This window comes from Loxodonta africana, chromosome 3 (assembly GCF_030014295.1).
Source record: "Loxodonta africana isolate mLoxAfr1 chromosome 3, mLoxAfr1.hap2, whole genome shotgun sequence".
NCBI classification, from domain to species: Eukaryota; Metazoa; Chordata; class Mammalia; order Proboscidea; family Elephantidae; genus Loxodonta; species Loxodonta africana.
Genome location: NC_087344.1, coordinates 45,372,062 through 45,397,432, shown reverse-complemented (window position 1 = coordinate 45,397,432; position 25,371 = coordinate 45,372,062). Strand labels below are relative to the sequence as shown.

The 25,371-nt window shown below is 41.3% G+C and overlaps 1 protein-coding gene across 1 annotated transcript in view; it reads right to left on the bottom strand.

Moving 5' to 3' along the window:
• Positions 1–25,371, bottom strand: part of LOC100662395 (6-phosphogluconate dehydrogenase, decarboxylating) — a 216,956-nt gene that overhangs the window by 19,760 nt on the left and 171,825 nt on the right. The gene's annotated exons all lie outside the window — the stretch shown is intronic.

The following is a 25,371-nucleotide window of genomic DNA, read 5'->3' as shown; positions in this document are numbered from 1 at the left end:
TTGGCGCAGCCATAATGATGGGAACTCACGTTGTGTCACCGTTTACAGTGTACCACGCACGTTCAGGCTTTTGCCCGTCTGTCTCCATCACTCCTTCCTTCCATCCCTCCCAAGCTCTATGGGTTCATGTGTCCGCGTCCTTTGATTCCGGGGCAGGGACCAAGTTAACTCATTCTGGTATGTAGGCACATGTAATGGGTGCCAGGAAACGCTGACCCTCACAACGACCCTGTGTGGCGCAGAGAGCGAGCGAGCAGTAAGTGTATTTGTTGAAGTGTGATGGGGCCATTCAATACACGCAGCTCTCAAAATTCCTCTAGGTTTTCCCGAGGTATCTTGACACTTGAAGAGCTGAACGCTGTCTGCCACCGGTCAACGGTTGCTTGTGAACACGGCTTAAATTCTACGTTTTAAGATTTTTTTGTTTTCTGAGAATGCTTCGTATCATCCAACACAGTGTCTTTCTCGTGAAAATTTTGTTTAATTACAAGAGTCACACAGCTACTCAGTGGCCCAGCTATGACGGACTGATTAAACCCTAGGTCACATAACTCAGGCCAGCACTGTCTCCATCACACCGTTTGCACAGTTTACAGTATAGACTTTAACAGATACTGTTATAATTTTTTTTGTTATAATATTTTCTGTTAGTTAATGTCCTACTATAGCAATATTTCCCAATTGGAAGTTGTGTATACATTAAACATATATAGAACTCTCAAACCAAAAGAAAAGCCCATTGCCATGGAGTCTATTCCAACTCATAGGGACTCTACAGGTCGGGGTAGAACTGCCCCATAGGGTTCCCAAGGCTGTAATCTTTTTGGAAGCAGACTGCCACATCTTTCTGCTCTGGTTAGCAGCAGAGCAAGGGGCCTGCATGTTCCCCATATCCCTCAGCTCTGCCCTGGATGGGAGAAAGAGGGAATGGGGAGATGGCAATGATATAGCCAGGAAAGTTGGAGAGAGTGAGGCCGATCCGGTGACTGCGCTGGCAAAAGCCCTTGACTGAGACCAGGGTTCTAATCCCAGCTCTGCTGAAGCAGGTGACTTTGTAACTTTTCATGAACTAGGCTGGGGGGAATCTTGGAGCTCTCCCAACCCAGTGTTCCCAAACTCATAAGTGCAAGGAATCCTGTGGGAAGCTTGTTAAATGTGAATTCTGACTCCAAGGGTCTGGGATAGGCCAGGAAATACATATTTTACCAGGACCTACAGGCTATTCTGATTGCAGGTGGTTTACGGACCACCCTTTGATGATCCCATGTGTGTCAAGAGTAGAACTGTGCTCTGCAGGGTTTTCAGTGGTAGATCACTAGGCTTTTCTTCCTATGAGTTGGATTGGAATTGAGGCAACTGTTTTGTTTTTGTTTTTTGAGAACCTGCAGTTCTGAAAGTGTGGTCCAGGACCCCCGGGGCTCCCTGAGGCCCTCTCAGGAGATCTGCCAGGACAAAACTCTTTTCACCATAACAGTAAGGCATTACTTGCCTGTTTCACTCTCATGCTCTCATGATTGAAGAGTGGAATTTTCCAGAGGGTATGATGTGTGATACGGAACAGATGAAATGCAGAGGCCGGTCTGAGAATTTAGCTGTCTTCTAGTAAGGCAGAATTCAAAAGATTTGCTAAATTGTCAAACGATTCTATTGTCTCACTGAATTTTTTTTTTTGTTTTGGAAAATTATTTTAAAATGTCTGTTTCAATTTTTAAATGGTAAATATGTATAGCGATAACTCACGTAAACAAAAGCTTGTGGTCCTCAATAATTTCAAAGAGCGTAAAGGAGCCCTGACACCACTGCTGACTGAGCCCAACCCCTAGTTTAGAGATGAGGAAATCGGGGCTCCGTGAGCCAGGGAGACTTGCTGAGTCACACAGTGATAGCGCCAACACTAGAACTGCCCCCAGGGGACCAACCATATGCTCTCCGAGGTCTCCTTCCATAAAATCTGAGATCCATTAGTGGTGGGACAGTACACATTATTGCAGAGGTCAGATCAGAGGGCTTCTGGAATGTTCTGGAACCTCCTTCTTGGCTGCTGCCTCATGGGGGGGGGAAGAATAGGTTTCAGTGCTCACTCTGCTTCCATTTCTTTCTAACTGTGCGAATTTGGGGCAAGTTATTGGATCTCACATAGTTTCCTCATCTGTAAAACAGGGATGACAAAATCCCACAGGGTAGCTATAGGGTTAAACGAAAAAATGGGTATTTGTGTCTGACACTTGGTATCGGTCTATAGTTTTTTCTTTTTTTTTTCATGGAAAGAACACAGAAAGAAGGGACATAAACTGCAATGGAAATAATGGACTGAATCAAAAATTTCCCTCTAAGGCTTCTTTGTGAAACCTTCTGGATAGAGTGGTAGAAAAGCAACTTTGCAGCTTCCTGAAACGTTCCCAAGTGGTTCCTCAAGTTTCAGTTCTTTTGTTTCAAACTCAGTGGTGATATACTGGTCCAAAACTTAAATTGTTTGCTATAGAAAAAATTCCCACCAGGCAATGACATACCTATGTCATTGCAGGTGGTCTCTGGATTTGGCAATACCTTCCTGATCCACACACACACACAAAACCCACTGCTATTGAGACAATTCTGACTCATGGCAACACCATGTGTGTCAGAGTAGAACTGTACTTCATAGGATTTTCCATGGCAGTGACCTTTTGAAAGTAAACTGCCAGGCCTTTCTTCTGTGGCACTGCTGGGTGGATTCGAACTGCCAACCTGTCAGTTAGTTGTTGTTGAGTTGATTCTGACTCATGGCAACCCCATGTGGGCAGAGTAGAACTGCTCCATAGGGTTTTTAGGAAGCAGATTGCCAGGCTGTGTCCTTTCAGGTGCCTCTGGGTGGGTTCGAACAGCCAGCCTTTTGAACAGCCAACCCAACCTCTGAGTGAGTTCGAACAGACTCCTTTATAATCTTCAAAATTATTGAGGACCCCAGAAAGCTTTTGTTTATGTGAGTTATCTGTATCGATATTTACCATTTTAAAAATTGAAACATATTTTAAAATGATTTCTCAAAACAAAAATAAATTCACTGAGACAGCAGTATTGACAGTTATGCAAATCTTAAATTCTGCCTTAAAAGAAACAGCTAACCATTTGCAGCCAAGCACAAAATGTTTGCACACACAGGAACCTAAACGCACACACACACACACACAGGCTCCTTATCCCAATGTCTTATCCTCTTCCCCAAAGTTGTTACCTCTGTCCTATATGCCTTTGGGAATACGGTGCTCCAGCACATCCTATTAGTAATGTTCTTTTTTTGCCAGAGCATCCCAAACTGCACTTATAACTCTTTTTTTTTGTACATCTTATCATTAGTGTATACTACATACAATGTTGCAGCGCATAATTTGCTGATATTATTCTCAAATGTTCACTTACAGATGTTTGATGTTTGATTTACTGTTCAAAACAATGCCATATAGCAGGCAATGATGAAAACTAAAAAACAAAACAGAGGTATCTGACTTACATCAGAACATACTTAGGACAGAGTCATTGGAATGGAACTCCACTGTAAGTTGAGGACTACCTGTACAGTGTCTAGGAACACAGGCCTTGTGGCCTGAGCTTGGGTCCAAGGGGCTGACCAATTAGACTTAGAGGTAGAGAAACAGCACTTCCTCTGCTAGGTGCCCAGCCCAGCTGATACCATTTACTTTGAAAGACAAGCACTGCAGTCTCTTACCTCTCATCCCTCCAGTCCCCACAACACCAGCACACTGTGTTCTGAGACACTGAATTATTTTGTGGTTCTAGATTAAGGCAGGTGATGCTATTTTGCCTGCTCCTCACCCAGCTAAATCCTACCATCTTGCAGTCTTGGCTTAGTCACTTCCTCCAAGAAGCTTCCCCTATTTTCCCAGGCTGGTTTAGGTCCCTCCCAATGTGTCCTGAGCACTAAGCTGGTCACTGCCTGCTCTTGTTCTTACCTCCCTTATTAGACTATTAAGTCTGAGAGGATAGGGACCACGTTGTCCAAAAAAAAAAAAAACTGTAGCTTTGATAGGGAGAGGCTTTATTCCAAAAGAAAAGAGTGAAAGTGACTATTGTAATAATGGGGGAGGGAGACTGCTACAATAGAGAGAATACTCCCACTGTGGACATACAGGGTACCCACTTTTTCTGGCTCTCAGGTTTCTTGGGACTGTACTTTTCCCACTAAAACTATGGGTACTTATGTAATGGTGAAAGGTGAAAGAAATGTTCATTGAAGAAAAATAGCTGGGGTATCAGCCTTAAATGTGAGGTAGTATATCCAGGATGTGTGGTTGGGTAAAAATTTTGTCTTTTTTTTTTTTTTTTTAATAACTTTTATTAAGCTTCAACTGAACGTTTACAAATACAATCAGTCTGTCACATATAAGTTTACATACATCTCACTCCCTACTCCCACTTGCTCTCCCCCTCTTGAGTCAGCCCTTTCAGTCTCTCCTTTCTTGACAATTTTGCCGGCTTCCCTCTCTCTCTATCTTCCCATCCCCCCTCCAGACAAGAGTTGCCAACACAATCTCAAGTGTCCACCTAATATAATTAGCTCACTCTTCATCAGCGTCTCTCTCCCACCCGCTGACCAGTCCCTTTCATTTCTGATGAGTTGTCTTCGGGGATGGTTCCTGTCCTGTGTCAACTGAAGGTCTGGGGAGCATGGCCACTGGGATTCCTCCAGTCTCAGTCAGACCATTAAGTTTGGTCTTTTTATGAGAATTTGGGGTCTGTATCCCACTGATCTCCTGCTCCCTCAGGGGTCCTCTGCTGTGCTCCCTGTCAGGGCAGTCATCGATTGTGGCCGGGCACCAACTAGTTCTTCTGGTCTCAGGATGATGTAGGTCTCTGGTTCATGTGGCCCTTTCTGTCTCTTGGGCTCTTAGTTGTCGTGTGGCCTTGGTGTTCTTCATTTTCCTTTGCTCCAGGTGGGTTGAGACCAATTGATGCATCTTAGATGGCCGCTTGTTAGCATTTAAGACCCCAGACGCCACATTTCAAAGTGGGATGCAGAATGATTTCATAATAGAATTATTTTGCCAATTGACTTAGAAGTCCCCGCAAACCATGTTCCCCAGACCCCCGCACTTGCTCCGCTGACCTTTGAAGCATTCATTTTATCCCGGAAACTTCTTTGCTTTTGGTCCAGTCCAATTGAGCTGACCTTCCATGTATTGAGTGTTGTCTTTCCCTTCACCTAAAGCAGTTCTTATCTACTGATTAATCAATAAAAAACCCTCTCCCTCCCTCCCTCCCTCCCCCCCTCGTAACCACAAAAGTATGTGTTCTTCTCAGGTTTACTATTTCTCAAGATCTTATAATAGTGGTCTTATACAATATTTGTCCTTTTGCCTCTGACTAATTTCGCTCAGCATAATGCCTTCCAGGTTCCTCCATGTTATGAAATGTTTCAGAGATTCGTCACTGTTCTTTATCGAAGCGTAGTATTCCATTGTGTGAATATACCACAATTTATTTACCCATTCATCCATTGATGGACACCTTGGTTGCTTCCAGCTTTTTGCTATTGTAAACAGAGCTGCAATAAACATGGGTGTGCATATATCTGTTTGTATGAAGGCTCTTGTATGTCTAGGGTATATTCCTAGGAGTGGGATTTCTGGGTTCTATGGTAGTTCTATTTATAACTGTTTAAGATAATGCCAGATAGATTTCCAAAGTGGTTGTACCATTTTACATTCCCACCAGCAGTGTATGAGAGTTCCAATCTCTCCGCAGCCTCTCCAACATTTATTATTTTGTGTTTTTTGGATTAATGCCAGCCTTTCTGGTGTGAGATGGAATCTCATCGTAGTTTTAATTTGCATTTCTCTAATGGCTAATGATCGAGAGCATTTTCTCATGTATCTGTTGGCTGCCTGAATATCTTCTTTAGTGAAATGTGTGTTCATATCCTTTGCCCACTTCTTGATTGGGTTGTTTGTCTTTTTGTGGTTGAGTTTTGACAGAATCATGTAGATTTTAGAGATCAGGCGCTGGTCTGAGATGTCATAGCTGAAAATTCTTTCCCAGTCTGTAGGTGGTCTTTTTACTCTTTTGGAGAAGTCTCTAGATGAGCATAGGTGTTTGATTTTTAGGAGCTCCCAGTTATCTGGTTTCTCTTTGTCATTTTTGGTAATGTTTTGTATTCTGTTTATGCCTTGTATTAGGGCTCCTAACGTTGTCCCAATTTTTTCTTCCATGATCTTTATCGTTTTAGTCTTTATGTTTAGGTCTTTGATCCACTTGGAGTTAGTTTTTGTGCATGGTGTGAGGTATGGGTCCTGTTTCATTTTTTTGCAAAGGGATATCCAGTTATGCCAGCACCATTTGTTAAAAAGGCTATCTTTTCCCCAGTTAATTGACACTGGTCCTTTGTCAAATATCAGCTGCTCATACATGGATGGATCTATGTCTGGGTTCTCAATTCTGTTCCATTGGTCTATGTGTCTGTTGTTGTACCAATACCAGGCTGTTTTGACTACTGTGGCTGTATAATAGGTTCTGAAGTCAGGTAAGGTGAGGCCTCCCACTTCCTTCTTATTTTTCAGTAGTGCTTTGCTTATCCGGGGGTTCTTTCCCTTCCATATGAAATTGGTGATTTGTTTCTCTATCCCCTTAAAATATGACATTGGAATTTGGATCGGAAGTGCGTTAAATGTATAGATGGCTTTTGGTAGAATAGACATTTTTACTATGTTAAGTCTTCCTATCCATGAGCAGGGTATGTTTTTCCACTTAAGTATGTCCTTTTGAATTTCTTGTAGTAGAGCTTTGTAGTTTTCTTTGTATAGGTCTTTTACATCCTTGGTAAGATTTATTCCTAAGTATCTTATCTTCTTGGGGGCTACTGTGAATGGTATTGGTTTGGTTATTTACTCTTCGGTGTTCTTTTTGTTGATGTAGAGGAATCCAAGTGATTTTTGTATGTTTATTTTATAACCTGAGACTCTGCCAAACTCTTCTATTAGTTTCAGTAGTTTTCTGGAGGATTCCTTAGGGTTTTCTGTGTATATAATCATGTCATCTGCAAATAGTGATAACTTTACTTCTTCCTTGCCAATCCGGATACCTTTTATTTCTTTGTCTAGCCTAATTGCCCTGGCTAAGACTTCCAACACGATGTTGAATAAGAGCGGTGATAAAGGGCATCCTTGTCTGGTTCCCATTCTCAAGGGAAATGCTTTCAGGTTCTCTCCATTTAGAGTGATATTGGCTGTTGGCTTTGCATAGATGCCCTTTATTATGTTGAGGAATTTTCCTTCAATTCCTATTTTGGTAAGAGTTTTTATCATGAATGGGTGTTGGACTTTGTCAAATGCCTTTTCTGCATCAATCGATAAGATCATGTGGTTTTTGTCTTTTGTTTTATTTATGTGGTGGATTACATTAATGGTTTTTCTGATATTAAACCAGCCTTGCATACCTGGTATAAATCCCACTTGATCATGGTGAATTATTTTTTTGATGTGTTGTTGGATTCTATTGGCTAGAATTTTCTTGAGGATTTTTGCATCAATGTTCATGAGGGATATAGGTCTATAATTTTCTTTTTTTTGTAATGTCTTTACCTGGTTTTGGTATCAGGGAGATGGTGGCTTCATAGAATGAGTTGGGTAGTATTCCGTCATTTTCTATGCTTTGGAATACCTTTAGTAGTAGTGGTGTTAACTCTTCTCTGAAAGTTTGTTAGAACTCTGCAGTGAAGCTGTCCGGGCCAGGGCTTTTTTTTGTTGGGAGTTTTTTGATTACCGTTTCAATCTCTTTTTTCGTTATGGGTCTATTTAGTTGTTCTACTTCTGAATGTGTTAGTTTAGGTAGGTAGTGTTTTTCCAGGAATTCATCCATTTCTTCTAGGTTTCAAATTTGTTAGAGTACAATTTTTCATAATAATCTGAAATGATTCTTTTAATTTCATTTGGTTCTGTTGTGATGTGGTCCTTCTCATTTCCTATTCGGGTTATTTGTTTTCTTTCCTGTATTTCTTTAGTCAGTCTAGCCAATGGTTTATCAATTTTGTTAATTTTTTCAAAGAACCAGCTTTTGGCTTTGTTAATTCTTTCCATTGTTTTTCTGTTCTCTAATTCATTTAGTTCAGCTCTAATTTTTATTATTTGTTTTCTTCTGGTGCCTGATGGATTCTTTTGTTGCTCAGTTTCTATTTGTTCAAGTTGTCGGGACAGTTCTCTGATTTTGGCTCTTTCTTCTTTTTGTATGTGTGCATTTATTGATATAAATTGGCCTCTGAGCACTGCTTTTGCTGTGTCCCAGAGGTTTTGATAGGAAGTATTTTCATTCTCGTTGCTTTCTATGAATTTCCTTATTCCCTCCTTGATGTCTTCTATAACCCAGTCTTTTTTCGGGAGGGTGTTGTTCATTTTCCAAGTATTTGATTTCTTTTCCCTAGTTTTTCTGTTATTGATCTCTAGTTTTATTGCCTTGTGGTCTGAGAAGATGCTTTGTAATATTTCGATGTTTTGGACTCTGCAAAGGTTTGTTTTATGACCTAATATGTGGTCTATTCTAGAGAATGTTCCATGTGCGCTAGAAAAAAAAGTATACTTTGCAGCAGTTGGGTGGAGAGTTCTGTATAAGTCAATGAGGTCAAGTTGGTTGATTGTTGTAATTAGATCTTCCGTGTCTCTGTTGAGCTTCTTACTGGATGTCCTGTCCTTCTCCGAAAGTGGTGTGTTGAAGTCTCCTACTATAATCGTGGAGGTATCTATCTCGCTTTTCAATTCTGTTAAAATTTGATTTATGTATCTTGCAGCCCTGTCATTGGGTGCATAAATATTTAATATGGTTATGTCTTCCTGATCAATTGTCCCTTTTATCATTATATAGTGTCCTTCTTTATCCTTTGTGGTGGATTTAAGTCTAAAGTCTATTTTGTCAGAAATTAATATCGCTACTCCTCTTCTTTTTTGCTTATTGTTTGCTTGATATACTTTTTTCCATCCTTTGAGTTTTAGTTTGTTTGTGTCTCTAAGTCTAAGGTGTGTCTCTTGTAGGCAGCATATAGATGGATCGTGTTTCTTTATCCAGTCTGTGACTCTCTGTCTCTTTATTGGTGCATTTAGTCCATTTACATTCAGGGTAATTATAGATAAATAAGTTTTTAGTGCTGTCATTTTGATGCCTTTTTATGTGTGTTGTTGACAACTTCATTTTTCCACATACTTTTTTGTGCTGAGGCGTTTTTCTTAGTAAATTGTGATATCCTCATTTTCATAGTGTTTGACTTTATGTTAGTTGAGTCGTTATGTTTTTCTTGGTTTTTATCTTGAGTTATAGAGTTGTTATACCTTTTTGTGGTTACCTTATTTACCCCTATTTTTCTAAGTAAAAACCTAACTTGTATCCTTCTATATCGCCTTGTATCACTCTCCATATGGCAGTTCAATGCCTCCTGTATTTAGTCCCTCTTTTTGATTCTTGTGATCTTTTACCTATTGACTTCCATGATTCCCTGTTATGTGTATTTATTATTTTTTTTTAATTAATCTTAATTTGTTTGTTTTTGTGATTTCCCTATTTGAGTTGATATCAGGACGTTCTGTTTTGTGACCTTGTGTTGTGCTGATATCTGATATTATTGGTTCTCTGACCAAACAATATCCTTTAGTATTTCTTGTAGCTTTGGTTTGGTTTTTGCAAATTCTCTAAACTTGTGTTTGTAAATATCTTAATTTCGCCTTCATATTTCAGAGAGAGTTTTGCTGGATATATGATCCTTGGCTGGCAGTTTTTCTCCTTCAGTGTTCTGTATATGTCATCCCATTCCCTTCTTGCCTGCATGGTTTCTGCTGAGTAGTCTGAACTTATTCTTATTGATTCTCCCTTGAAGGAAACCTTTCTTTTCTCCCTGGCTGCTTTTAAAATTTTCTGTTTATCTTTGGTTTTGGTGAGTTTGATGATAATGTGTCTTGGTGTTTTTCTTTTTGTATCAATCTTAAACGGGGTTCGATGAGCATCTTGGATAGATATCCTTTCGTCTTTCATGATGTCAGGGAAGTGTTCTGTCAGGAGTTCTTCAACTATTTTCTCTGTGTTTTCTGTCCCCCCTCTCTGTTCTGGGACTCCAATCACCCGCAGGTTATCCTTCTTGATAGAGTCCCACATAATTCTTAGGGTTTCTTCATTTTTTTAAATTCTTTTCTCTGATTTTTTTTCAGCTATGTTGGTGTTGATTCCCTGGTCCTCCAGATGTCCCAGTCTGCATTCTAATTGCTCGAGTCTGCTCCTCTGACTTCCTAGTGCGTTGTCTAATTCTGTTATTTTATTGTTAATCTTTTGGATTTCTACATGTTGTCTCTCTATGGATTCTTGCAACTTATTAATTTTTCCAGTATGTTCTTGAATAATCTTTTTGAGTTCTTCAACAGTTTTATCAGTGTGTTCCTTGGCTTTTTCTGCAGTTATCCTAATTTCATTTGTGATATCATTAAGCATTCTGTAAATTAGTTTTTTATATTCTGTATCTGATAATTCCAAGATTGTATCTTCATTTGGGAAAGATTTTGATTCTTTTGTTTGGGGGGTTGGAGAAGCTGTCATGGTCTGCTTCTTTAGGTGGTTTGATATGGATTGTTGTCTCCGAGCCATCACTGGGAAACTAGTTTTTCCAGAAAATCCGCTAAAAAAAAAATGCAGTCAGATCCCTATCAGAGTTCTCCCTCTGGCTCAGGCTATTCAGATGTTAATGAAGCCGCCTGGGGAGGGTGGGGGAGGGAACAGAGAGATAGGAGAGTAGCACCTCAGAATATAGCCAGAGTTGCTTGTCTTGCTTGGAATGACTATTACATCTGAGATTCCCGCGGGGCGCGTCGCCTATGTGTGCTGGCTGTGTGGAGATTGCCCCCGGGGGGTCTGGCCCGCTGGAGTCACGGTCAGATCCTCCGCTTCCAGCCCCACGCCCAGCATCAAGGCTCCCCTACTGGGACGGTGCACTCTCGACTCCAAAATCAGTCACTGCCTCCCGGGGACTTCTCCTCCCTTCAGCCGCGTGGCCGTGCCACACCCGAGAGCCAGTTGGGCCTCCTCCCGGGGTTAGTTCAGATGGGTGGAGCAGCTCCCCGTGCTTGTGCCGTGACCGAGTGTCCCGGCTGGGACGCTGTTCTCCCCGCTCCAATATCAGTCGCTGCCTCCCGGGGACTTCTCCTACCAGCTGCGTCCCACGCCACCCGCGCGACCCGGCTGGTCTCCTTCCCGGGGTTAGTTCAGGGGGGTGGAGCAACTCTCCGTGTTTATGCCGTACCTGTGTCCAGTCCAAATCCCTGCGGGACGGTTCCCCGGCTCGGACGCTGCTCTTTCTGCTCCAAGACCAGTCACTGCCTCCCGGGGACTTCTCCTACCGGCTGCGTCCCACGCCGCCCGTGGAACCGGCTGGTCCCCCTCCCGGGGTTAGTTCAGGGGGGTGGAGCAGCTCTCTGTGCTTGTGCCGTACCTGACTGGTACGCTGGCTCCAGGCTCTGGAAACAATCGCTGCTTCCCCGTATTAGTTCGTTCTCCGTCTCTAAATCTGTGTTTGTTGTTCAGGGTTCGTAGATTGTTATGTATGTAATCGATTCACTTGTTTTTCCGTGTCTTTGTTGTAAGAGGGATCCGAGGTAGCGTCTGCCTAGTCCGTCATCTTGGCTCCGCCCTCCCAAAATTTTGTCTTTTTTGGGTTTTGTACAGCTAGCTAAGCCTTGTAGTCATATTTATGGTTTCTTTTTGTGATAGTTACAGAGCCCTGTGGAGCCCTGGTGGCACAGTGGTTAAGTGCTACGGCTGTTAACCAAAAGGTCAGCAGTTTGAATCCACCACCTGCTCCTTGGAAACCCTATGGAGGAGTTCTACGCTGTCCTATGGTGTTGCTATAAGTAAAAATCGACTCAATGGCAATGGGGGTTTTTTTAGATGGCGGGTTTGGGTTTTTTGTGTGTGTGTGTTGCAATAAACCCTGTCTCCCCTAACTGGTGGGAGAGACAGGCACCTACCAATCCTGGTGCCTGAGAACCCACCGAGGTTTATGGGACCCATGTATTCCCAAATAATATTTCTCAAAATCCATTTTACCAACCACAATTTAAACACTCCATGACTCAGCATGTTTCTGTTAATGAAAACACATAGTATCAAAAAAAAAAAAAATCAAAGCAGAAAATAATAGGGTCTTGAAAGGGCTTTAAGATCTGCAAGTGTCTCAAAAAGTTACGGAAAAAATATTTTATTTTATTGAGACTGGTGGCACAGTGGTTAAGTGCTTGGATGCTAACCAAAAAGTTGGCAGTTTGAACCCATCAGCAGCTCCACGAGAGAAAAGACCTGGCAATCTGCTCCTGTAAAGATCGCAGCCTAAGAAACCCTATGGAGCAGTTCTAGTCTATCCTATAGGGTCACTATGAGTCAGAATCAACTTGATGGCAATGGGTTTGATTTAGGTTTTTTTTGGAGATTAAACGAGGCTAGAAAAAACCCAGGTGTGAAGTAGGATAAAAGGATGGTATCATCAGATAGTATATCCGAATGTTTTCCACTGAAGCCAGCCTATTCTCTTGGACGGGCCTTTACAGAGAGGTAGTACATTGGCTCGGGCTGAGGTTGAGCCAGAGTTCAGGGTAAGGAGAGAAGCTTAACCAAAGTTTGGTTAACAAGTACTTTGTTTCTGATTGATCAGTGGGGACAAGCAATTTAGTTAGTCATTTATGAGGCAAAGAATGGTCTTTGGCCTCGTCCTAGGTAAACAAGGGAGCATCTGTGAGTCTTATCTAAGTCATATGGGACCCATATCGTTGCCGTCAAGTCGAATCTGATTCATAGCGACCCCCTAGGACAGGGTAGAAGTGCCTTACAGGGTTTTCCAGGCAGTAATCTTTACAGAAGTAGACTGACATATCTTTCTCCTGTAGAGCAACTATTGGGTTCGAACCACCAACCTTTTGGTTAGCAGCCGAGTGCTTAACCATTGCATCACCAGAGCTCCTAAGTCATATGGGAAGGGTGGTTATTTGCACTGAGCTGTTTTCCTTAACACAAAAGGTAGGGGGACTTCTTTAATCATTGCTGTTTCCCAGTATTAGAGGGCTCAGGTAAAACTCAACATTATCAATGTCCCATCTTGTTCATAAGTACATTTCTATCACGCTCTATATGCCTGGCACATAGCAAGTGGCCAATAACCATTGCTGTCAAATAATTGGTTTATACATGTCTTAAAAAGTGGGGGACGCTGCTCATTTGAGGTGGTCCAGAAGAGTCCTAGTTCACACCTGTCTTCTTTTGTAGTTATTGATAACAACCCTTTTCACTCTAAAAATTGTTTTGGCTTGGATGACAAATTATATTGGCACCCTACTTTGAATGTAGAGCAGCTAAAGCGAATGGGAAAAATGATGTAGTGAAAGAGCCCAGTAGAAGATTTCAAAGGGCGGCTGAAGAAAACAAAGCATTATAATGACATGTGAAAATACCTGGAGTTAGAAAATCAAAAGGGAAGGACACATTTGGCACTCTTAAAACTGAAAGAACTGAAGAAAAAATTGAAGTCTCGAGTTGCAATATTGAAGTTCAATATTCAAAATATTGAACAATGCAGGAAGCATCAAAAAAAAAAAAAAATGGAACGAATGCATACACAGAGTCACCATACCAAAAAGAATTGGTCAATGTTCAACTATTTCAGGAGGTAGCATATATATGATCAAGAACCAATGGTATTGAAGGAGGACATCCAAGCTGCACCGAAGGCACTGGTGAAAAACAAGGCTCCAGAAATTGATAGAATACCACTTGAGATGTTTCAACAAACGGATGCAGCGCTGGAGGTGCTCATTCATCTATGCCAGGAGATTTGGAAGACAGCTACCTGGCCAACCAATTGGAAGAGATCCATATTTATGCCTATTTCCAAGAAACATGATCCAACCGAATGTGGAAGTTATTGGACAATATCATTTTTTTATCATTAATATCACACACAAGTAAAATTTTGTTGAAGATATTCAAAAGCAGTTGCAGCAGTACATCAACAGGGAACTGCCAGAAATTCAAGCTGGATTCAGAAGAGGACTTGGAAGGAGGGATATCATTACTATGTCAGATGGATCTTGATTGAAAGCAGAGAATACCAGAAAGATGTTTACCTGTATTTTATTGATTATGCAAAGGCATTTGACTGTGTGGATCATAACAAATTATGGATAACATTGCAAAGAACGGGAATTCGAGAACACTAATTGTGCTCATGAGGAACCTGTACTTAGACCAAGAGGCAGTCATTTGAACAGAACAAGGGGATACTGCAGGGTTTAAAATTAGGAAAAGTATGTGTCAAGGTTGTATCCTTTCATCACACTTGTTCAATCTATATGCTGAGCAAATAATCCCAGAAGCTGGACTATATGAAGAAGACTGTGGCATCAGGATTGGAGGAAGACACATTAACAACCTGCGATATGCAGATGACACTACCTTGCTTGCTGAAAGGGAAGAGGACTTGAAGTACTTACTGATGAAGATCAAAGACCACAGCTTTCAGTATGGATTACTCCTCAATATACAGAAAACAGAAATCCTCACAACTGGACCAATAAGCAACATCATGATAAACGGAGAAAAGATTGAAGTTGTTAAGGATTTCATTTTACTTGGATCCACAATCAACTCCTATGGAAGCAGCAGTCAAGAAGTCAAATGACAAATTGCATTGGGAAAATCTGCTGCAAAAGACCTCTTTAACGTGTTAAAAAGATGTCACTTTAAGGACTAAGATGCACCTGACACAAGCCATGGTATTTTCAGTTGCCTCATATGCATGCAGAAACTGGACAACGAATAAGGAAGACAGGAGAAGAATTGATGTCTTTGAATTATGGTGTTTGAGAAGAATATTGAATATACCGTGGACTGCCAGAAGAATGAACAAATCTGTCTTGGAAGAAGTACAGCCAGAATGTTCCTTAGAAGCAAGGATGGTGAGACTTCGTCTCACGTACTTTGAACATGTTATCAGGAGGGACCAGTCCCTGGAGAAAAACATCATGTTTGTTCAAGCAGAGGGTCAGCAACAAAGAGGAAGATCCACAATGAGATGGACTGACATAGTGACTGCAATGATGGGCTCAAGTACAGCAAGGAATGTGGGGATGGCACAGGACTGGGCAGTGCTTTGTTCTGTTGTACATATGGTCATTATGAGTCAGAACCAACTCAATGGCACCTAAAACAATGGGTTTTTGTTTAAAGAAGAATTCAGGAGATATTTTGGGTTAAATTTTAAGATTTAAAGATTATCTCAGGGCAATAATTTCAGGGGTTCATCCAGCCTCAGTGGCTCCAGAAAGTCTGAGTTACATGAGAATCTGAAATTCTGTTCCACATTTTCCGGCCTTTTTCACCTATTGTTAACATCTTATACTACCATAGTACATTTGTCGCAGCTAAGAAACCAACATTGGTATAATACTCTTAAAATCCAGACTTTATTAGAACTTGACCAGTTTTCTCCACCAATGTACTTTTTCTGTTCCAGTTCAGTCCAGGATAGTACATACTATGTGGTTGTCATGTCTTAGTTCCTCTGGTCTGTGATCTTTCCTTATTTTTCATAACCTTAACAGTTTGAGGAGCACTGGTTGGGTATTTTGTACAATGTCTTCAATTTGGTTTCGTTTTTTTTTTTTTTTTCTCATGGTTATAGACTAGGGTTATGGGGTTTTGGGAAAAAGACCACACAGGTGAAGTGCCATTCTCATCACATCATAACAGAGGTACACACTATCAACAATGACGATGTTAACCTTGGTCACCTGGCCAAAGTAGTGTTTGTCAGTTTTCTCCACTGTGAAGTAACATTTCCCTCCTTTCCATACTTTATTCTTCAGAAGCCATTTACTAAGCACAGCTACTTTTGATTGTTTAAATAGGTTTGCTTCTTTTCTTATTGAGTTGTGTGTGTTCTTTATACATTCTAAATACAAGTACTTCATTTTTTCCTCCCAGTTTGTGCCTTGTTTTTCATTTTCTTCATGGTGTCTTTTGAAGAGCAAAAGTTTTTAATTTTGATGAAGTCAAGTTTATCACGTTTTTGGCAACATATCTAAAAAATTTTTGCCCAAGCCAAGGTCACAAGGATTTTCTCTTATACTTTCTTCTAGAAGTTTTTTTGTTTTAGCTCTTACATTTAGGTCTATGATCCATTTTGAGTTAGTTTTTGTGTAACATGTAAGTTCATATTTGTGCACATGAATATCCAGTTGTTCAAGCAACACTTGTTGAAAAGACTCCATTGAATTGCCTTGACACCTTTGTCAAAAATCAGATGACAACAAATGTGCTTATTTCTGGGTTCTCTATTTTATATCACTCACCTTATACCAATACTGTACTGACTTCATCACTGGTAAGAGTAGGTTTTAATATCATGGAATGTAATTTCTGCAACTTTGTTCTTTTTCAGAACTGCTTTGGCTATTCTAGTTGCTTTGCCATTTCTATGTAAATTTTAGGATCAGTTTGTCTATTTCTACAAAAAATAGGGAGTATGTGAATCTATAGATTGATTTGGGAGAGAACTGTGATCTTAATGATAATGTCTTCCAATCCATAGACATGTTACAATCTCTCCATTTATTTAGATCTTCTTTAATTTGCTTCAGCAATGTTTTGTAGTTTTCAGTGCACAGGCTTTGCACTTCTGTTAAATTTCTAAATATCTTATTCCGTTTGGTGCTATTGTGATTAGAATTTTCTTTATTTCATTTTCAGATTGTTCATTATTGGTACAAAGAAATACAATTTTGGCTATTGATCGATTTGTATCCTGAGACCTTGTCGTCTGCGATCCTGTCACCTGCAAATAAACAGTTTTACTTCTTCATTTCTAATCTGTATGCCTTTTTTTTTCCCTTGCCCATTGCAGTCGCTACAATTTCCAGTACAGTGTTAAGGTGGTGAAAGGAGACATACTTTCTTCCTGATCTTAAGGGGAAAGCAATTTTTCACCATGAAGTATGATGTTAGTTTTAGGCTTTTCAGATGTCTAATTTTTTTTTTTTTAGATGTCTAATAAAGCTGAGGGTTTTTTCTTTTATTCCTAATTTTTTAAGAGTTTTTTTTAAAAAAAATCATGAGTTGGAATTGGGTTTGTTAAACGCTATTTATGTGTGTATTCAGATTATCGTGTGGTTTTTGTCCTTCATTATAAAAAAAAAAAACTAAACTCAGTGCTGTTGAGTCAATTCCGACTCATAGTGACCCTATAGGACAGAGTAGAACTGCCCCACAGAGTTTCCAAGGACCACCTAGTGGATTCAAACTGCCGACCCTTTGGTTAGCAGCCATAGCACTTAACTACTACGCCACCAGGGTTTCCATTTATTATATGGAGTATTAATTGATTTGGGGATGATAAACCAAACTTCCATGGTGTGTAATCCTTTTTATATGTTGCCAGATTCCATTTGTTAATACCTTGTTATGGACTTTTGCATCTGTGCTTATGAGAGATAGAGGTCTGTATTTTTCTTTTCTTGTGATATCCCTGCCTCATGAGTTGGAAAGTGTTTTCTCCTCCTCTCTTTTTTCAAAGAATCTGTATAGGATTGGTATTATTTATTCCTTCAGTGTTTGATAGAATTCACCAGTGAAGCCACTTGGACCTGAACTTCCTTTGTGGAGATATTTTTAATTACGAATTGTGGGGTTTACATTAACTTTACCCAAAGAATTTGGTCTTTGCCCTTGGGTCATGAGAGATAACCTCCTTTAAAAAAAAAAAAAAAACCTTGGAATTTGAGTGTCTTTGATAAGGACTCCAAATCACAACTAATTAACAGGTTAGGTAAGGTAAGGAGGCCACTCGGGGTGGGGGTTGGCCAGGCCAGAAATACTCACCATATAATACCTTGTTAATCATCTCCTGATACCAACCGACCTCAGGGAGGGGGCTGGTGTTCGCATTATGAGACCCCCCACCCCCGCCGCAATAAAAGCTGTGGACACTGAAGCTCCATGGACTTCCTGGTTGGTGAAGCCATGCACGTGGGGCAGTGGTGCATCCCTTTTTGGGACATGAAAGCTCCACAATGGGAAGTCTCTCAGAACTCACCCTGTGTGTCTCTTCGTTTTTTCCTACAATAAAACTGTAATAGTTAAGCATAGCGCTGTGAGTTCTGTAAGTTGTTCCAGCAAATTACTGAATCCAAAGGAGTAGTGGGAGCCAGCAGGTCTGAATTGAGGGGTCCTGGGAACCCCTGAGCTTATGGCTAGTAGCCTGGGGGAGGGGGGGTAAGAGGGAACCTCTGAATTTGTAGCCAGCAGGTCAGAAGTGAGGGAGAATGTTGGGGCCGCGGGGAGCCCAAGCTTGTGGCTGGCATCTTGAAGGGGTATCGGAAAACTCTAAATTTGTAGCTAGCAGGTCAGAAGTGAAGGTGTTGTGTGAACTCCCAAATTCATGGCCAGCATGTGAAGTCTTGGACTGACTTGGCAGTTGGAAGGATGGTGTCCTTTAACCTGTGAGATCTGACCGAGCTCTGGGCAGCGAGGGGCAGAGAAAGAAGTGCTGCCTGTGCACCTGAACAGAGAAGTGAAAAGTGGACATGGGATTATATTTGAGATTTATCCACATGCTATTTACTTAATATAGGCCTATTTGGATTTTCTATTTCTTTCTGAGGCAGTTTTACAGTGTGTGTCTTTCTAGGAATTTGTCTACTTCATCAAAGTTGTCTGATTTGTTGGCATAACATTGTACAGCCAGAATGCGCCTGAGAAGCAAGGATGGTGAGACCATGTCTCACATTCTCTGGACATGTCACCAGGAGGGATCATTCCCTGGAGAAGGACATCATGCTTGGTAGAGGGTCAGTGAAAAAGAGGAAGACCCTCCAGGAGATGGATTGGCACAGTGGTTGCAACAATGTGCTCAAGCATAAAAATTGAGGATGGCGCAGCACCAGGCAGTATTTTGTTCTGTTGTATACAGGGTCACTATGAGTCAGAACCGACTTGATGGCACCTAACAACATTGCTCATTAATATTCCCTTATAATCCTTTTCATTTCTGGAGGATCTGTATTGATGTTCTTTCATTCTTAATTCTGGTAATTTGTGTCTTCTTTTTTTGTCAGTCTAGCTAAAGGCTTATCGGTTTTGTTGACCTTCCCAAAGAACCTACTTTTGGTTTCATTAATTTATCTCTATTGTTTTTCTGTTCTCTATTTCATTAATTTTTTGCTCTGATCTTTCTTATTTCCTTCCTTTAGGTTTGATTTGCTCCTCTTTTTACACTAGTTTCTTAAGGTAGAGATTTAGATTGATTTTAGATCTTACTTCTTTTCTGATACGAGCATTACAGGTACAAATTTCCCTCTAAGCACTGCTTTATTTTATCTTGTATGTTCTGATATATTGTGTTTTCATTTTTGTCCAGTTCAGGATATTTTCTAAATTCTCCTGATTTCTTCTTTAACCCATGGCTTATTTACAAGTTTATTAAGTTCCAAAGAGTTGGGCATTTCCCAAATTTCCCTCTGTTGTTTTCTAATTTGATTCTGATGTGATTAGAGAACATACTTTGTATGATGATTCTTTTAAATATGTTGAGATTTGTTTTATGCCCTACCATATGGGTCTGTCTATCCTCAAGAATGTTCCATGTGCACTTGAAAAGAATGTGAATTTTGGCTGAGTGTTCTAATAGGTGTCAGGTCACCTTGGTTGATAGTGCTGCTTAGGTCCTTTATATCCTCACGGATACATTCTATCTAGTTATTTCAGTTACTGGGAGAGAAGGATGGAAATCTCCAACTACAGATGTTCAATTGTCTATTTCTTCTTTCGATTCTGTCAGTTTTTGCTTCATGTATTTTGAGACTCTGATGTTAGATGCATATACACTTTTAATAGTTATATCCTCCTGATGTATTGTCATTCCCCTGGACACGATGGGTTGTTTTTCTCCTGCTATTAAAAAATTTTTTTTTTCTTTAATTGGCTTTCAGTAGTTTAACTAAGATGTGTCTAAGTGTGGCTATCTTTGTGGTTCTCCTACTTGGGTTCATTGAGCTTCTTAGATTGGTAAATCTATGTTTTTCAATGGATTCAGGAAGTTTTCAGATATTAATTCTTCAAAAGTTTTTTTCTACTCCTTTCTCTCTTCTCCTTCTAGAACCCCATTTCACATGTTGGTACACTGTGTTCATTGTTGAAATTCTTGTTTTTTAGTTTTGGTTCCTGAAGCTTACCCTGTGTCTCCACAGCTTAGTGGCTGATGATTTAGGCAGAGGTTGTCCTCAGACACCCAAGCCTATAAGGCTTCCACTCCCTGTCATTCTGTGTGTGGGCTGGAGAGTTCATTCACAGCTCTCCTCATTCTCAAGTCTCCCTTGGCTTTTATTTTGTCCAGGGCTTCCGGAGTTTCCCTTGTGCTGCTAGTTGTTTCCCAGTCAGCCAGGGACTGTGGAACACTTACCTAGCCCTCCCGTAGCTCCTATTTCCAGGGTCTCCCTGTTGAAGTTGTTGGCTGGTTCACTGCTTACCCAACTGAGACCACAGCCTCAGGCTGGCAAGCTGCGGTTTTCCTAGTCATTTCCTACCAAGTTCACCACTTTTAGCTGATAAAAAAGCTGTAGCCCCCACCCCACTCGGTCAAGTTTGCCGCTTCAGGCTTCGGAGCAATCCTCTGTACAGGTAGAACTACTATCCTTACCCAGGGAGCTTGAAGGAGGGGCGGCAATAGGTGGAAGAGTCCCAGGCAAGAAGGCTGTAGCCTCCTGTTGCTCTTACCCAAAGCTCTAGAGATTTTTTCCTAAGAATAAGTGCTTCTTAATTTGTCTATCTCTGGTCAACTTCCTGAGCTGTGAAATTTTTTTTTTTTTACAATTTTGTTCAATTTTATGTTTTTTTGCGAAGGGCATGCACCATCCTCCTGGCCGTAGCCAGCAGTCCCTCCATGACACTGTCCTTTTGTCTGCAGCTAAGGCCTTCATCTTGCACCCAGAGGGGAGTGTCAGGGTCTGGGGGTCTCTAACGAAGGCAGTGATAATGGCACAACTGAAGGAGATCCTGTCCTGGGTGCTGCCTCCTCTGGCCTTCCTCTCTCTCTGCTTCAGTTCAGTACTTCAGCCTCATAGCAAATAAGGACAGACATGCAAAATCAGAAGCCATAAGCAGCTTCACAAAGGAGGACAGAAGGATTGGGCACCTCTCCAAACTCCTGCCATTCTCTGGAGGCTCACGACAGTTCTTACCTGACTTCAGGGATCCCACCTCCTGTCCCCAGGGTGGGTGTTGTATTAACGAATGGCTAGGAATGCTCCATGTCAACTTTGAGTTGCTCTATAATTTCAAGATGACATTATTAATATTATCTAGTTCTACAAATAAACTTGGCTCAGGGAAGCTGATTCTCCCAGCTAGTTATTGGCAGAACTGAATGAACTTTTACCAAGTCTACTAGTGCCAAAACCAGTACTCTTTTGTAATAGGATTAGCACACTCACAGACATATTTTCCCAGTGAAATTGGGTATATCTGCACATTAGAGTTGTTGCATTTACTTTAAATGGAAAGCTGAGTTGAAAGGAACTTGCAATGAATGACTAGTTTGGAGAACAAACACCACTTGCAGAAATCTTACAAGTTTACACAATGGCTCTCTTTAAGAGAACCTTGGCCACATACATACCTTTCAACTTTGTTGCAACTACTTCCTCTTTCTGTGGCGCTCCCTTACAAGGAAAGACTGCCACCAGGTCTTGTTGCAGGGACAAATTGATTGCTCTGGTCTGAGATTTGGCAAGGGAGAAATTATGCTGAGTCAATGTGACTAAACATCTGGACTCACTCAAGTTACTACTGAACAACCATCATTTTATGCAAAGATGTTTAAATACTTAATCAAAAAGTCCACCCTTTCTTCTTTTACTAATGTTACATGCTACAAAGACTTGTCATTTTTATGCTAAGGTGCTAGAGGTAGTGTTGGGGAAATATAATTAACATCAAAATCTGCTCCTAACCCAGAAAACCTTTCCACAAGGTAGAAGAGAACGAAACAATTTTATTATTGAATAAGAATTAAAACACAATATGGCGCATCACTGGCAATCTGCTAGAGAGACTGCAAAGACAGAAAGAAATCTCCCCTTTACATAGCCAAGTGGATGCAACCCATTTAATACATGTTCTCAGGGTAATAGATCACTTCTAAACCCATTGCCCTCGAGTCGATTCTGACTCATAGTGACCGTATAGGACAGAGAACTGCCCCAGTTTCCAAGGAGCACCTTGTGGATTCGAACTGCTGATCTTTTGGTTAGCAGCGGTAGCACTTAACCACTATGCCACCAGAATTTCCAATAGATCACTTGTCCTCAAATAAGAGGACATTTGTCACACTGTTTATCCTATACTCACCTGGCTATTGGGATAGCCACCAGTGTTTGTTAAATGCTTTTATTCAAAGGAAGAATTAACTTCTCACACCTTTATCACAAGCGAGGTAGCTTTACAGCTTGGAGCCCACTGAAGTTAGGCTTTTATCCTCCCACAGAAGCTGAGAGACAGGGGAGCTGTCTTCCTTACTGACTGTGTTTTAAAGAGATGGTTTCCAGGTCCTTGAGGAAACATCCCTCAGTTGTAAAACTGGCAAGAGGCTTATGTAGCCTTTCAAGAGGCATCCTCAAAATGGGCAAAAAAAAAAAAAGGTACAATTATGAGGGAAGAGGGAGAGTCTCCTTCCCCTCCTGCATCAGGGAGAATGGATATTTTTTCTTCTTTTAGATTTTTATTAGCCTTCTGGAGTCCCTGGGTGGTACACATGGTTAATGTCCTTGGCTGCTACCCAAAAGGTTGGAGGTTCGAGTTCACTCGGAGGCACCATAGAAGAAAGGCCTGGTGCTCTACTTCCCCAAAATCAGCCATTAAAAACCCTCTGGAGCATAGTTCTACTTTGATACCCACGAGGTCTCCATGAGTTGGAGCTGACTTGTCAACTGGTGGTGGTGGATTTACCCTTTTACAGAAGCGAAAAGTACTGCTTCCGAACACTGCTGGAGAACCACAGCAAACTGGCTCAGGACAGCAGAGGTGGGACAAAGGCTGGTGTCCCCTTGGAGATTAAAGCCAGGACTTGCTAGAGCTACAGCATCACGCTGACCTTCAGTTTCTAGGAAATCCTCAAGTGCTTGGCTTATAATGCTTCAGAAAGTCAACCCATGTTACTCTTCACCTTAGTAACTTTCTGACTTGCCCTAACTCCACAACTCCCAAATCAAAGCATGGGCATGAATTCTACAAAAAGAGCCCTTCTGTGCCAAATTCCCAGGGCACGGACCCCTTTGACTTACATAAGAGGGTGTGTAAGCAACATACTAGCTGGGACAGATCTGAAAATCCCCGCTCTGTCACTCACTTGCTGTATAATTCTAGTAACTGAACACAAATGGCTTCAACATATGCTAAGTAGAAAGTACAATTTTGAAACAAACGAGAGTGATACTCAAAAGCCAGAGGATTAAGAGTGCGATGTACTTAGAGTAGCTAGAGTCCAAATTTTCCTAAGGGAAAATAGAAAAATCTCCTTACCCGACTGAAAGGGGAATGGAAAATATACACACACACATACAACAGAGAAAAGCAACACGTTCAACATGAACAGTGTTCATGGGGGCTATCCTGTTTTCTGTGCCCTCAGGTTTGTGAGATGTGGCAGCCCACAGAGAGCGATCTCATAGGGGGCTAAACCTGGGCGAGGTCTGGTTATAGGGAAAAACCAGCTTCATAAAAAACTCAGAGATGATCATTCAGGCTAAACCGAAAATCCAGTGGCGTTGAAGGAAGACGTGGCCTAGGGTAAACTGAGAATAAACCTACCTTTTAAGACTGACAAGTCCCACTGAGAAAACAGAAGCAACTGGAGGAGCTCTTGTACACGCTAGGAGCCTATCACCAACTCCACCTACCCTCTCTCTGTATGGCCTTGCCTCCCAGTGTTAGGGATATAAACCACCTGTGTACCCTCCCGTCAGAGACAGCTCTGGCTCTCACTCTTGGGCATATTCAAGGGTATCACTGCAGCCATTCTCTTCTGCATCATCGACCTTCCCTTCCAGTTCATTCATTTCAGTCAGCAGACAAACATGCATGCATGCTCTTTGTTTTAAAGAACAAGCCTCTCCTAGACCCCACTGACCGACAATTTTATTCTGTCTCAACCTCCTCTCCTCCCATTTTCCTTTGAACCTGCTCCAGTGAGGCTTTCTTCTGTACTGTTCCATGACAATGCTCCCGCCACCAAAGGCCTTCTAGGGTACAACTGCTCCCGAAGGCTCCTTCATGTGACATGAGCTCCACTGCTGGAACATTCCTGGCTTCTGAGGAGTGACAATCTTGTGAGTTTGGAAGGAGCCCCTAGGCATGGATAGCCAGCTGCTTCTTTCCCCTCTTTTAGAAGAACCCAGGCTGCCTTCAGGGAACATTGCTGTTTCTCTATACTTTTCCTACTCAAAGTGTGGTTCCTGCAACAGCAGTAACTACATTACTTGGAAGCTTATTAGAAATGCAGAACCTCAGTCCCCACCCCAGACCGACTCAGTCAGAACCCGTAAGATCCCCAGGTGATTCTGGTGCACATTAAAGCTCAAGAAGCCCTGCCCCAAACCCTCAAACTTGGAGGTTCAGTATCAGAGAATCTGCTTGTGCCCACAGATGTAAGCGTCATTCTCCATTACAGGTTTCCCCTGCTATCTGAAAATGCAGCGTTCTATGAAACTTTTTGTAAGCTGAAATGGTGTAAAGGGAGGCAATTACCACTAATTTGATTTATATGAGAAATCTTTTTGAGCATTCCCAGACACAAAAAAAATATCTACCAAATCATACCAAATAACACATAACACCTAAAGCAACACTAACAAAGCCATGGTGGCCTAATGCTGAGATGCTGAGTGTAGCTCCTGGGGAAGAAGCCTGGTGATGCCAATCACTCCTCAGGGTGCCTGCTGCCTCTTTAGTGGCCTGCTGCAAGACAAATGCTGAACGCCATTTCCGCTTTTCACCTTTTTTTTTTTTGTAAAAGTGAAAATTTTCGGATTTCTTTCAGTTAACGAAAACAGGTACTCAAAGTAGGTCTTTCGTAAGTCAAGTGGCGTAAAGTGAACTTTCAAAAAGTGGGGGATGCCTATACCAGCTTTATCAGTAATAAAGGTGACATTCTGGTTTCCCATCTGCCTTACTCTTTTATTTCTCAATTGGTTCTGAAATTGGGAAAAAGTGTTGGTACTCACTGGCTTCCTCAAACTCCCTAGACCTCCTTGTTGTCATTGCTCAGTCCTTATTTTAACCTACTAACTGCACTGGACACAGTAATCACTTCCTCTGTCT